The following is a 13815-nucleotide window of genomic DNA, read 5'->3' as shown; positions in this document are numbered from 1 at the left end:
CCTTGTTTTAAACAACCATAACAAAGTTTGTTGTCCTTTAGATATTTATTTCTATTTTCTAGGGTCATTTTCAGAAAGTCTTGACACTTAATAAGTGGATGTGTCTCTTGGCACAACATGCATGAAGAGCCACTGTGCATTTTAGATTTTGCCTGATGCCTGTCGCCATGTTCAGTTGTGTTTGTGTTAAATACACCTGCTTTGTTCCTTTTGATTTCCTTTGTAATTCTTTTATCATCATTTGTTTCAGTGGACTGTGGCACATGAATGGAGGTGACTGGATTACATGCAACTTCAGCCTCAAGTGAGAGGAAGAAAGCAAACTCACTACAGTTGGGAAACTCACCACCGTTCATAAGTGTCTTTGTCACATGTCTGTTCCATCTCGCATTTATCCATTCTGGTAGTTTATGCAACAATTTCTGATTTTCTTCGCAGTCTTTGAGTATTTGCAGCCCCTTTACATGCGGCATAGCGAGCGTACATGCATTTACAAAGTCTGCAAAGTTCCTCAGTCCATCTGCATCTTTAGATTGTATTTTTGGCCAGTTAGACAACTTCTCTCTAAATCAGTGGTCCCCAAACTACGGCCCGCGGGCCACATCCGGCCCGGCAAACTTGTCCAAGTTATATTAAAAATTAAAACAAAAAACAAAACAAAAAATATTTTTTTTATTTTTTTGTTGTTGCCGTAGGCCTTATTAGACAGTAGATGGAATGAGAAAGAAAGGGGAATGATAAGAGAGAAAGGAGGACATGCAGCAAATGTCGGAGTCGGGATTCAAACTCACGATACTGTGGCCGTTCATTTTACCTTTCGCCTGTAATGCCCACATTTCCCCAAGAGATGGCACTGTTCCCTCTAAGCTGCGCGCCTGCGCAGCTGCACACTGCTCGCACATCGCACATAGTGCGCGCACAAGAAAATCTATGGCGCGCAGAAAATAAATTTCACCACAAACGGCCACCGGGGCCAATCAAGCAGGAAGACACACTGAAAAAGACTCTTGTGGACAGTAGTAGACTCTTGTGGACAGTAGAAGACTCTAGTGGACAGTAGAAGACTCTAGTGGACAGTAGAAGACTCTTGTGGACACTAAAAGACTCTTGTGGACAGTAGAAGACTCTTGTGGACAGTAGAAGACTCATGTGGACAGTAGAAGACTCTAGTGGACAGTACAAGACTCTTGTGGACAGTAGAAGACTCTAGTGGACAGTAGAAGACTCTTGTGGACAGTAGAAGACTCTTGTGGACAGTAGAAGACTCTTGTGGACAGTAGAAGACTCTAGTGGACAGTAGAAGACTCTTGTGGACACTAAAAGACTCTTGTGGACAGTAGAAGACTCTTGTGGACAGTAGAAGACTCTAGTGGACAGTAGAAAACTCTTGTGGACAGTAGAAGACTCTTGTGGACAGTAGAAGACTCTTGTGGACAGTAGAAGACTCTAGTGGACAGTAGAAGACTCTAGTGGACAGTAGAAGACTCTTGTGGACACTAAAAGACTCTTGTGGACAGTAGAAGACTCTTGTGGACAGTAGAAGACTCTTGTGGACAGTAAAAGACTCTTGTGGACAGTAGAAGACTCTAGTGGACAGTAGAAAACTCTTGTGGACACTAAAAGACTCTTGTGGACAGTAGAAGACTCTTGTGGACAGTAGAAGACTCATGTGGACAGCAGAAGACTCTAGTGGACAGTAGAAGACTCATGTGGACAGTAGAAGACTCTAGTGGACAGTAGAAGACTCTTGTGGACAGTAGAAGACTCTTGTGGACTGTAGAAGACTCTTGTGGACAGTAGAAGACTCTTGTGGACAGTAGAAGACTCTAGTGGACAGTAGAAGACTCTTGTGGACAGTAGAAGACTCTTGTGGACAGTAGAAGACTCTTGTGGACAGTAGAAGACTCTAGTGGACAGTAGAAGACTCTTGTGGACACTAAAAGACTCTTGTGGACAGTAGAAGACTCTTGTGGACAGTAGAAGACTCTAGTGGACAGTAGAAGACTCTAGTGGACAGTAGAAGACTCATGTGGACAGTAGAAGACTCTAGTGGACAGTAGAAGACTCTAGTGGACAGTAGAAGACTCTTGTGGACTGTAGAAGACTCTTGTGGACAGTAGAAGACTCTTGTGGACAGTAGAAGACTCTAGTGGACAGTAGAAGACTCTTGTGGACAGTAGAAGACTCTTGTGGACAGTAGAAGACTCTTGTGGACAGTAGAAGACTCTTTTGGACAGTAGAAGACTCTAGTGGACAGTAGAAGACTCTTGTGGACACTAAAAGACTCTTGTGGACAGTAGAAGACTCTTGTGGACAGTAGAAGACTCTAGTGGACAGTAGAAGACTCTAGTGGACAGTAGAAGACTCATGTGGACAGTAGAAGACTCTAGTGGACAGTAGAAGACTCTAGTGGACAGTAGAAGACTCTTGTGGACAGTAGAAGACTCTTGTGGACAGTAGAAGACTCTTGTGGACAGTAGAAGACTCTAGTGGACAGTAGAAGACTCTTGTGGACAGTAGAAGACTCTTGTGGACAGTAGAAGACTCTTGTGGACAGTAGAAGACTCTAGTGGACAGTAGAAGACTCTTGTGGACAGTAGAAGACTCTTGTGGACAGTAGAAGACTCTTGTGGACAGTAGAAGACTCTTGTGGACAGTAGAAGACTCTTGTGGACAGTAGAAGACTCTAGTGGACAGTAGAAGACTCTTGTGGACACTAAAAGACTCTTATAGACAGTAGAAGACTCTTGTGGACAGTAGAAGACTCATGTGGACAGTAGAAGACTCTAGTGGACGGTACAAGACTCTTGTGGACAGTAGAAGACTCTAGTGGACAGTAGAAGATTCTTGTGGACAGTAGAAGACTCTTGTGGACAGTAGAAGACTCTTGTGGACAGTAGAAGACTCTTGTGGACACTAAAAGACTCTTGAGGACAGTAGAAGACTCTTGTGGACAGTAGAAGACTCTTGTGGACAGTAGAAGACTCTAGTGGACAGTAGAAGACTCTTGTGGATACTAAAAGACTCTTGTGGACAGTAGAAGACTCTTGTGGACAGTAGAAGACTCATGTGGACAGTAGAAGACTCTAGTGGACAGTACAAGACTCTTGTGGACAGTAGAAGACTCTAGTAGACAGTAGAAGACTCTTGTGGACAGTAGAAGACTCTTGTGAAAAGTAGAAGACTCATGTGGACAGTAGAAGACTCTAGTGGACAGTACAAGACTCTTGTGGACAGTAGAAGACTCTAGTGGACAGTAGAACACTCTTGTGGACAGTAGAAGACTCTTGTGGACAGTAGAAGACTCATGTGGACAGTAGAAGACTCTTGTGGACAGTAGAAGACTCTTGTGGACAGTAGAAGACTCTTGTGGACAGTAGAAGACTCTACTGGACAGTAGAAGACTCTTGTGGACACTAAAAGACTCTTGTGGACAGTAGAAGACTCTAGTGGACAGTAGAAGACTCTTGTGGACACTAAAAGACTCTTGTGGACAGTAGAAGACTCTTGTGGACAGTAGAAGACTCATGTGGACAGTAGAAGACTCTAGTGGACAGTACAAGACTCTTGTGGACAGTAGAAGACTCTTGTGGACAGTAGAAGACTCTTGTGGACAGTAGAAGACTCTAGTGGACAGTAGAAGACTCTTGTGGACACTAAAAGACTCTTGTGGACAGTAGAAGACTCTTGTGGACAGTAGAAGACTCATGTGGACAGTAGAAGACTCTAGTGGACAGTACAAGACTCTTGTGGACAGTAGAAGACTCTAGTGGACGGTAGAAAACTCTTGTGGACAGTAGAAGACTCTTGTGGACAGTAGAAGACTCTTGTGGACAGTAGAAGACTCTAGTGGACAGTGGAAGACTCTAGTGGACAGTAAAAGACTCTTGTGGACACTAAAAGACTCTTGTGGACAGTAGGAGACTCTTGTGGACAGTAGAAGACTCATGTGGACAGTAGAAGACTCTTGTGGACAGTAGAAGACTCTTGTGGACAGTAGAAGACTCTTGTGGACAGTAGAAGACTCATGTGGACAGTAGAAGACTCTAGTGGACAGTACAAGACTCTTGTGGACACTAAAAGACTCTTGTGGACAGTAGAAGACTCTTGTGGACAGTAGAAGACTCTTGTGGACAGTAGAAGACTCTTGTGGACAGTAGAAGACTCATGTGGACAGTAGAAGACTCTTGTGGACACTAAAAGACTCTTGTGGACAGTAGAAGACTCTTGTGGACAGTAGAAGACTCTTGTGGACAGTAGAAGACTCTAGTGGACAGTAGAAGACTCTTGTGGACACTAAAAGACTCTTGTGGACAGTAGAAGACTCTTGTGGACAGTAGAAGACTCTAGTGGACAGTAGAAGACTTTAGTGGACAGTAGAAGACTCATGTGGACAGTAGAAGACTCTAGTGGACAGTAGAAGACTCTAGTGGACAGTAGAAGACTCTTGTGGACAGTAGAAGACTCTAGTGGACAGTAGAAGACTCTTGTGGACTGTAGAAGACTCTTGTGGACAGTAGAAGACTCTTGTGGACAGTAGAAGACTCTAGTGGACAGTAGAAGACTCTTGTGGACAGTAGAAGACTCTTGTGGACAGTAGAAGACTCTAGTGGACAGTAGAAGACTCTTGTGGACAGTAGAAGACTCTTGTGGACAGTAGAAGACTCTAGTGGACAGTAGAAGACTCTTGTGGACAGTAGAAGACTCTTGTGGACAGTAGAAGACTCTTGTGGACAGTAGAAGACTCTAGTGGACAGTAGAAGACTCTTGTGGACACTAAAAGACTCTTATAGACAGTAGAAGACTCTTGTGGACAGTAGAAGACTCATGTGGACAGTAGAAGACTCTAGTGGACAGTACAAGACTCTTGTGGACAGTAGAAGACTCTTGTGGACAGTAGAAGACTCTTGTGGACAGTAGAAGACTCATGTGGACAGTAGAAGACTCTTGTGGACACTAAAAGACTCTTGTGGACAGTAGAAGACTCTTGTGGACAGTAGAAGACTCTTGTGGACAGTAGAAGACTCTAGTGGACAGTAGAAGACTCTTGTGGACACTAAAAGACTCTTGTGGACAGTAGAAGACTCTTGTGGACAGTAGAAGACTCATGTGGACAGTAGAAGACTCTAGTGGACAGTACAAGACTCTTGTGGACAGTAGAAGACTCTAGTAGACAGTAGAAGACTCTTGTGGACAGTAGAAGACTCTTGTGAAAAGTAGAAGACTCATGTGGACAGTAGAAGACTCTAGTGGACAGTACAAGACTCTTGTGGACAGTAGAAGACTCTAGTGGACAGTAGAACACTCTTGTGGACAGTAGAAGACTCTTGTGGACAGTAGAAGACTCATGTGGACAGTAGAAGACTCTTGTGGACAGTAGAAGACTCTTGTGGACAGTAGAAGACTCTTGTGGACAGTAGAAGACTCTACTGGACAGTAGAAGACTCATGTGGACAGTAGAAGACTCTTGTGGACAGTAGAAGACTCTTGTGGACACTAAAAGACTCTTGTGGACAGTAGAAGACTCTTGTGGACAGTAGAAGACTCTTGTGGACAGTAGAAGACTCTTGTGGACAGTAGAAGACTCATGTGGACAGTAGAAGACTCTTGTGGACACTAAAAGACTCTTGTGGACAGTAGAAGACTCTTGTGGACAGTAGAAGACTCTTGTGGACAGTAGAAGACTCTAGTGGACAGTAGAAGACTCTTGTGGACACTAAAAGACTCTTGTGGACAGTAGAAGACTCTTGTGGACAGTAGAAGACTCTAGTGGACAGTAGAAGACTTTAGTGGACAGTAGAAGACTCATGTGGACAGTAGAAGACTCTAGTGGACAGTAGAAGACTCTAGTGGACAGTAGAAGACTCTTGTGGACAGTAGAAGACTCTAGTGGACAGTAGAAGACTCTTGTGGACTGTAGAAGACTCTTGTGGACAGTAGAAGACTCTTGTGGACAGTAGAAGACTCTAGTGGACAGTAGAAGACTCTTGTGGACAGTAGAAGACTCTTGTGGACAGTAGAAGACTCTAGTGGACAGTAGAAGACTCTTGTGGACAGTAGAAGACTCTTGTGGACAGTAGAAGACTCTAGTGGACAGTAGAAGACTCTTGTGGACAGTAGAAGACTCTTGTGGACAGTAGAAGACTCTTGTGGACAGTAGAAGACTCTAGTGGACAGTAGAAGACTCTTGTGGACACTAAAAGACTCTTATAGACAGTAGAAGACTCTTGTGGACAGTAGAAGACTCATGTGGACAGTAGAAGACTCTAGTGGACAGTACAAGACTCTTGTGGACAGTAGAAGACTCTTGTGGACAGTAGAAGACTCTTGTGGACAGTAGAAGACTCATGTGGACAGTAGAAGACTCTTGTGGACACTAAAAGACTCTTGTGGACAGTAGAAGACTCTTGTGGACAGTAGAAGACTCTTGTGGACAGTAGAAGACTCTAGTGGACAGTAGAAGACTCTTGTGGACACTAAAAGACTCTTGTGGACAGTAGAAGACTCTTGTGGACAGTAGAAGACTCATGTGGACAGTAGAAGACTCTAGTGGACAGTACAAGACTCTTGTGGACAGTAGAAGACTCTAGTAGACAGTAGAAGACTCTTGTGGACAGTAGAAGACTCTATTGAAAAGTAGAAGACTCATGTGGACAGTAGAAGACTCTAGTGGACAGTACAAGACTCTTGTGGACAGTAGAAGACTCTAGTGGACAGTAGAACACTCTTGTGGACAGTAGAAGACTCTTGTGGACAGTAGAAGACTCATGTGGACAGTAGAAGACTCTTGTGGACAGTAGAAGACTCTTGTGGACAGTAGAAGACTCTTGTGGACAGTAGAAGACTCTACTGGACAGTAGAAGACTCTTGTGGACAGTAGAAGACTCTAGTGGACAGTAGAAGACTCTTGTGGACAGTAGAAGACTCTTGAGGACAGTAGAAGACTCTTGTGGACAGTAGAAGACTCTTGTGGACAGTAGAAGACTCTAGTGGACAGTAGAAGACTCTTGTGGACACTAAAAGACTCTTATAGACAGTAGAAGACTCTAGTGGACAGTAGAAGACTCTTGTGGACAGTAGAAGACTCTTGTGGACAGTAGAAGACTCTTGTGGACAGTAGAAGACTCTTGTGGACACTAAAAGACTCTTGTGGACAGTAGAAGACTCTTGTGGACAGTAGAAGACTCTTGTGGACAGTAGAAGACTCTAGTGGACAGTAGAAGACTCTTGTGGACACTAAAAGACTCTTGTGGACAGTAGAAGACTCTTGTGGACAGTAGAAGACTCATGTGGACAGTAGAAGACTCTAGTGGACAGTACAAGACTCTTGTGGACAGTAGAAGACTCTAGTAGACAGTAGAAGACTCTTGTGGACAGTAGAAGACTCTTGTGAAAAGTAGAAGACTCATGTGGACAGTAGAAGACTCTAGTGGACAGTACAAGACTCTTGTGGACAGTAGAAGACTCTAGTGGACAGTAGAACACTCTTGTGGACAGTAGAAGACTCTTGTGGACAGTAGAAGACTCTTGTGGACAGTAGAAGACTCTAGTGGACAGTAGAAGACTCTTGTGGACAGTAGAAGACTCTTGTGGACAGTAGAAGACTCTAGTGGACAGTAGAAGACTCTTGTGGACAGTAGAAGACTCTTGTGGACAGTAGAAGACTCTTGTGGACAGTAGAAGACTCTAGTGGACAGTAGAAGACTCTTGTGGACACTAAAAGACTCTTATAGACAGTAGAAGACTCTTGTGGACAGTAGAAGACTCATGTGGACAGTAGAAGACTCTAGTGGACAGTACAAGACTCTTGTGGACAGTAGAAGACTCTTGTGGACAGTAGAAGACTCTTGTGGACAGTAGAAGACTCATGTGGACAGTAGAAGACTCTTGTGGACACTAAAAGACTCTTGTGGACAGTAGAAGACTCTTGTGGACAGTAGAAGACTCTTGTGGACAGTAGAAGACTCTAGTGGACAGTAGAAGACTCTTGTGGACACTAAAAGACTCTTGTGGACAGTAGAAGACTCTTGTGGACAGTAGAAGACTCATGTGGACAGTAGAAGACTCTAGTGGACAGTACAAGACTCTTGTGGACAGTAGAAGACTCTAGTAGACAGTAGAAGACTCTTGTGGACAGTAGAAGACTCTTGTGAAAAGTAGAAGACTCATGTGGACAGTAGAAGACTCTAGTGGACAGTACAAGACTCTTGTGGACAGTAGAAGACTCTAGTGGACAGTAGAACACTCTTGTGGACAGTAGAAGACTCTTGTGGACAGTAGAAGACTCATGTGGACAGTAGAAGACTCTTGTGGACAGTAGAAGACTCTTGTGGACAGTAGAAGACTCTTGTGGACAGTAGAAGACTCTACTGGACAGTAGAAGACTCTTGTGGACAGTAGAAGACTCTAGTGGACAGTAGAAGACTCTTGTGGACAGTAGAAGACTCTTGAGGACAGTAGAAGACTCTTGTGGACAGTAGAAGACTCTTGTGGACAGTAGAAGACTCTAGTGGACAGTAGAAGACTCTTGTGGACACTAAAAGACTCTTATAGACAGTAGAAGACTCTAGTGGACAGTAGAAGACTCTTGTGGACAGTAGAAGACTCTTGTGGACAGTAGAAGACTCTTGTGGACAGTAGAAGACTCTTGTGGACACTAAAAGACTCTTGTGGACAGTAGAAGACTCTTGTGGACAGTAGAAGACTCTTGTGGACAGTAGAAGACTCTAGTGGACAGTAGAAGACTCTTGTGGACACTAAAAGACTCTTGTGGACAGTAGAAGACTCTTGTGGACAGTAGAAGACTCATGTGGACAGTAGAAGACTCTAGTGGACAGTACAAGACTCTTGTGGACAGTAGAAGACTCTAGTAGACAGTAGAAGACTCTTGTGGACAGTAGAAGACTCTTGTGAAAAGTAGAAGACTCATGTGGACAGTAGAAGACTCTAGTGGACAGTACAAGACTCTTGTGGACAGTAGAAGACTCTAGTGGACAGTAGAACACTCTTGTGGACAGTAGAAGACTCTTGTGGACAGTAGAAGACTCATGTGGACAGTAGAAGACTCTTGTGGACAGTAGAAGACTCTTGTGGACAGTAGAAGACTCTTGTGGACAGTAGAAGACTCTACTGGACAGTAGAAGACTCTTGTGGACACTAAAAGACTCTTGTGGACAGTAGAAGACTCATGTGGACAGTAGAAGACTCTTGTGGACACTAAAAGACTCTTGTGGACAGTAGAAGACTCTTGTGGACAGTAGAAGACTCATGTGGACAGTAGAAGACTCTAGTGGACAGTACAAGACTCTTGTGGACAGTAGAAGACTCTTGTGGACAGTAGAAGACTCTTGTGGACAGTAGAAGACTCTAGTGGACAGTAGAAGACTCTTGTGGACACTAAAAGACTCTTGTGGACAGTAGAAGACTCTTGTGGACAGTAGAAGACTCATGTGGACAGTAGAAGACTCTAGTGGACAGTACAAGACTCTTGTGGACAGTAGAAGACTCTAGTGGACGGTAGAAAACTCTTGTGGACAGTAGAAGACTCTTGTGGACAGTAGAAGACTCTTGTGGACAGTAGAAGACTCTAGTGGACAGTGGAAGACTCTAGTGGACAGTAAAAGACTCTTGTGGACACTAAAATACTCTTGTGGACAGTAGAAGACTCTTGTGGACAGTAGAAGACTCATGTGGACAGTAGAAGACTCTTGTGGACAGTAGAAGACTCTTGTGGACAGTAGAAGACTCATGTGGACAGTAGAAGACTCTAGTGGACAGTACAAGACTCTTGTGGACAGTAGAAGACTCTAGTGGACAGTAAAAAACTCTTGTGGACAGTAGAAGACTCTTGTGGACAGTAGAAGACTCTTGTGGACAGTACAAGACTCTTGTGGACAGTAGAAGACTCATGTGGACAGTAGAAGACTCTAGTGGACAGTACAAGACTCTTGTGGACAGTAGAAGACTCTAGTGGACAGTAGAAGACTCTTGTGGACAGTAGAAGACTCTTGTGGACAGTAGAAGACTTTTGTGGACAGTAGAAGACTCTACTGGGCAGTAGAAGACTCTTGTGGACACTAAAAGACTCTTGTGGACAGTAGAAGACTCTAGTGGACAGTAGAAGACACTTGTGGACACTAAAAGACTCTTGTGGACAGTAGAAGACTCTTGTGGACAGTAGAAGACTCGTTTGGACAGTCGAAGACTCTAGTGGACAGTAGAAGACTCTTGTGGACACTAAAAGACTCTTGTGGAAGTTGAAGACTCTTGTGGACAGTAGAAGACTCTAGTGGACAGTAGAAGACTCTAGTGGACAGTAGAAGACTCATGTGGACAGTAGAAGACTCTAGTGGACAGTAGAAGACTCTAGTGGACAGTAGAAGACTCTTGTGGACAGTAGAAGACTCTAGTGGACAGTAGAAGACTCTTGTGGACTGTAGAAGACTCTTGTGGACAGTAGAAGACTCTTGTGGACAGTAGAAGACTCTAGTAGACAGTAGAAGACTCTTGTGGACAGTAGAAGACTCTTGTGAAAAGTAGAAGACTCATGTGGACAGTAGAAGACTCTAGTGGACAGTACAAGACTCTTGTGGACAGTAGAAGACTCTAGTAGACAGTAGAAGACTCTTGTGGACAGTAGAAGACTCTTGTGAAAAGTAGAAGACTCATGTGGACAGTAGAAGACTCTAGTGGACAGTAGAAGACTCTTGTGGACAGTAGAAGACTCTTGTGGACAGTAGAAGACTCTAGTGGACAGTAGAAGACTCTTGTGGACAGTAGAAGACTCTTGTGGACAGTAGAAGACTCTTGTGGACAGTAGAAGACTCTAGTGGACAGTCGAAGACTCTTGTGGACACTAAAAGACTCTTATAGACAGTAGAAGACTCTTGTGGACAGTAGAAGACTCATTTGGACAGTAGAAGACTCTAGTGGACAGTACAAGACTCTTGTGGACAGTAGAAGACTCTTGTGGACAGTAGAAGACTCTTGTGGACAGTAGAAGACTCATGTGGACAGTAGAAGACTCTTGTGGACACTAAAAGACTCTTGTGGACAGTAGAAGACTCTTGTGGACAGTAGAAGACTCTTGTGGACAGTAGAAGACTCTAGTGGACAGTAGAAGACTCTTGTGGACACTAAAAGACTCTTGTGGACAGTAGAAGACTCTTGTGGACAGTAGAAGACTCATGTGGACAGTAGAAGACTCTAGTGGACAGTACAAGACTCTTGTGGACAGTAGAAGACTCTAGTAGACAGTAGAAGACTCTTGTGGACAGTAGAAGACTCTTGTGAAAAGTAGAAGACTCATGTGGACAGTAGAAGACTCTAGTGGACAGTACAAGACTCTTGTGGACAGTAGAAGACTCTAGTGGACAGTAGAACACTCTTGTGGACAGTAGAAGACTCTTGTGGACAGTAGAAGACTCATGTGGACAGTAGAAGACTCTTGTGGACAGTAGAAGACTCTTGTGGACAGTAGAAGACTCTTGTGGACAGTAGAAGACTCTACTGGACAGTAGAAGACTCTTGTGGACAGTAGAAGACTCTAGTGGACAGTAGAAGACTCTTGTGGACAGTAGAAGACTCTTGAGGACAGTAGAAGACTCTTGTGGACAGTAGAAGACTCTTGTGGACAGTAGAAGACTCTAGTGGACAGTAGAAGACTCTTGTGGACACTAAAAGACTCTTATAGACAGTAGAAGACTCTAGTGGACAGTAGAAGACTCTTGTGGACAGTAGAAGACTCTTGTGGACAGTAGAAGACTCTTGTGGACAGTAGAAGACTCTTGTGGACACTAAAAGACTCTTGTGGACAGTAGAAGACTCTTGTGGACAGTAGAAGACTCTTGTGGACAGTAGAAGACTCTAGTGGACAGTAGAAGACTCTTGTGGACACTAAAAGACTCTTGTGGACAGTAGAAGACTCTTGTGGACAGTAGAAGACTCATGTGGACAGTAGAAGACTCTAGTGGACAGTACAAGACTCTTGTGGACAGTAGAAGACTCTAGTAGACAGTAGAAGACTCTTGTGGACAGTAGAAGACTCTTGTGAAAAGTAGAAGACTCATGTGGACAGTAGAAGACTCTAGTGGACAGTACAAGACTCTTGTGGACAGTAGAAGACTCTAGTGGACAGTAGAACACTCTTGTGGACAGTAGAAGACTCTTGTGGACAGTAGAAGACTCATGTGGACAGTAGAAGACTCTTGTGGACAGTAGAAGACTCTTGTGGACAGTAGAAGACTCTTGTGGACAGTAGAAGACTCTACTGGACAGTAGAAGACTCTTGTGGACACTAAAAGACTCTTGTGGACAGTAGAAGACTCATGTGGACAGTAGAAGACTCTTGTGGACACTAAAAGACTCTTGTGGACAGTAGAAGACTCTTGTGGACAGTAGAAGACTCATGTGGACAGTAGAAGACTCTAGTGGACAGTACAAGACTCTTGTGGACAGTAGAAGACTCTTGTGGACAGTAGAAGACTCTTGTGGACAGTAGAAGACTCTAGTGGACAGTAGAAGACTCTTGTGGACACTAAAAGACTCTTGTGGACAGTAGAAGACTCTTGTGGACAGTAGAAGACTCATGTGGACAGTAGAAGACTCTAGTGGACAGTACAAGACTCTTGTGGACAGTAGAAGACTCTAGTGGACGGTAGAAAACTCTTGTGGACAGTAGAAGACTCTTGTGGACAGTAGAAGACTCTTGTGGACAGTAGAAGACTCTAGTGGACAGTGGAAGACTCTAGTGGACAGTAAAAGACTCTTGTGGACACTAAAATACTCTTGTGGACAGTAGAAGACTCTTGTGGACAGTAGAAGACTCATGTGGACAGTAGAAGACTCTTGTGGACAGTAGAAGACTCTTGTGGACAGTAGAAGACTCTTGTGGACAGTAGAAGACTCATGTGGACAGTAGAAGACTCTAGTGGACAGTACAAGACTCTTGTGGACAGTAGAAGACTCTAGTGGACAGTAAAAAACTCTTGTGGACAGTAGAAGACTCTTGTGGACAGTAGAAGACTCTTGTGGACAGTACAAGACTCTTGTGGACAGTAGAAGACTCATGTGGACAGTAGAAGACTCTAGTGGACAGTACAAGACTCTTGTGGACAGTAGAAGACTCTAGTGGACAGTAGAAGACTCTTGTGGACAGTAGAAGACTCTTGTGGACAGTAGAAGACTTTTGTGGACAGTAGAAGACTCTACTGGGCAGTAGAAGACTCTTGTGGACACTAAAAGACTCTTGTGGACAGTAGAAGACTCTAGTGGACAGTAGAAGACACTTGTGGACACTAAAAGACTCTTGTGGACAGTAGAAGACTCTTGTGGACAGTAGAAGACTCTTTTGGACAGTAGAAGACTCTAGTGGACAGTAGAAGACTCTTGTGGACACTAAAAGACTCTTGTGGAAGTTGAAGACTCTTGTGGACAGTAGAAGACTCTAGTGGACAGTAGAAGACTCTAGTGGACAGTAGAAGACTCATGTGGACAGTAGAAGACTCTAGTGGACAGTAGAAGACTCTAGTGGACAGTAGAAGACTCTTGTGGACAGTAGAAGACTCTAGTGGACAGTAGAAGACTCTTGTGGACTGTAGAAGACTCTTGTGGACAGTAGAAGACTCTTGTGGACAGTAGAAGACTCTAGTGGACAGTAGAAGACTCTTGTGGACAGTAGAAGACTCTTGTGGACAGTAGAAGACTCTAGTGGACAGTAGAAGACTCTTGTGGACAGTAGAAGACTCTTGTGGACAGTAGAAGACTCTAGTGGACAGTAGAAGACTCTTGTGGACAGTAGAAGACTCTTGTGGACAG

The sequence above is a fragment of the Eucyclogobius newberryi genome, unplaced genomic scaffold (genome assembly GCF_026437365.1).
Source record: "Eucyclogobius newberryi isolate DKJ021-1_F unplaced genomic scaffold, fEucNew1.0.hap1 SCAF_159, whole genome shotgun sequence".
Lineage (NCBI taxonomy): Eukaryota > Metazoa > Chordata > Actinopteri > Gobiiformes > Gobiidae > Eucyclogobius > Eucyclogobius newberryi.
The sequence above is the reverse complement of the archived record's forward strand: the minus strand, read 5'-3'. Positions refer to the sequence as shown.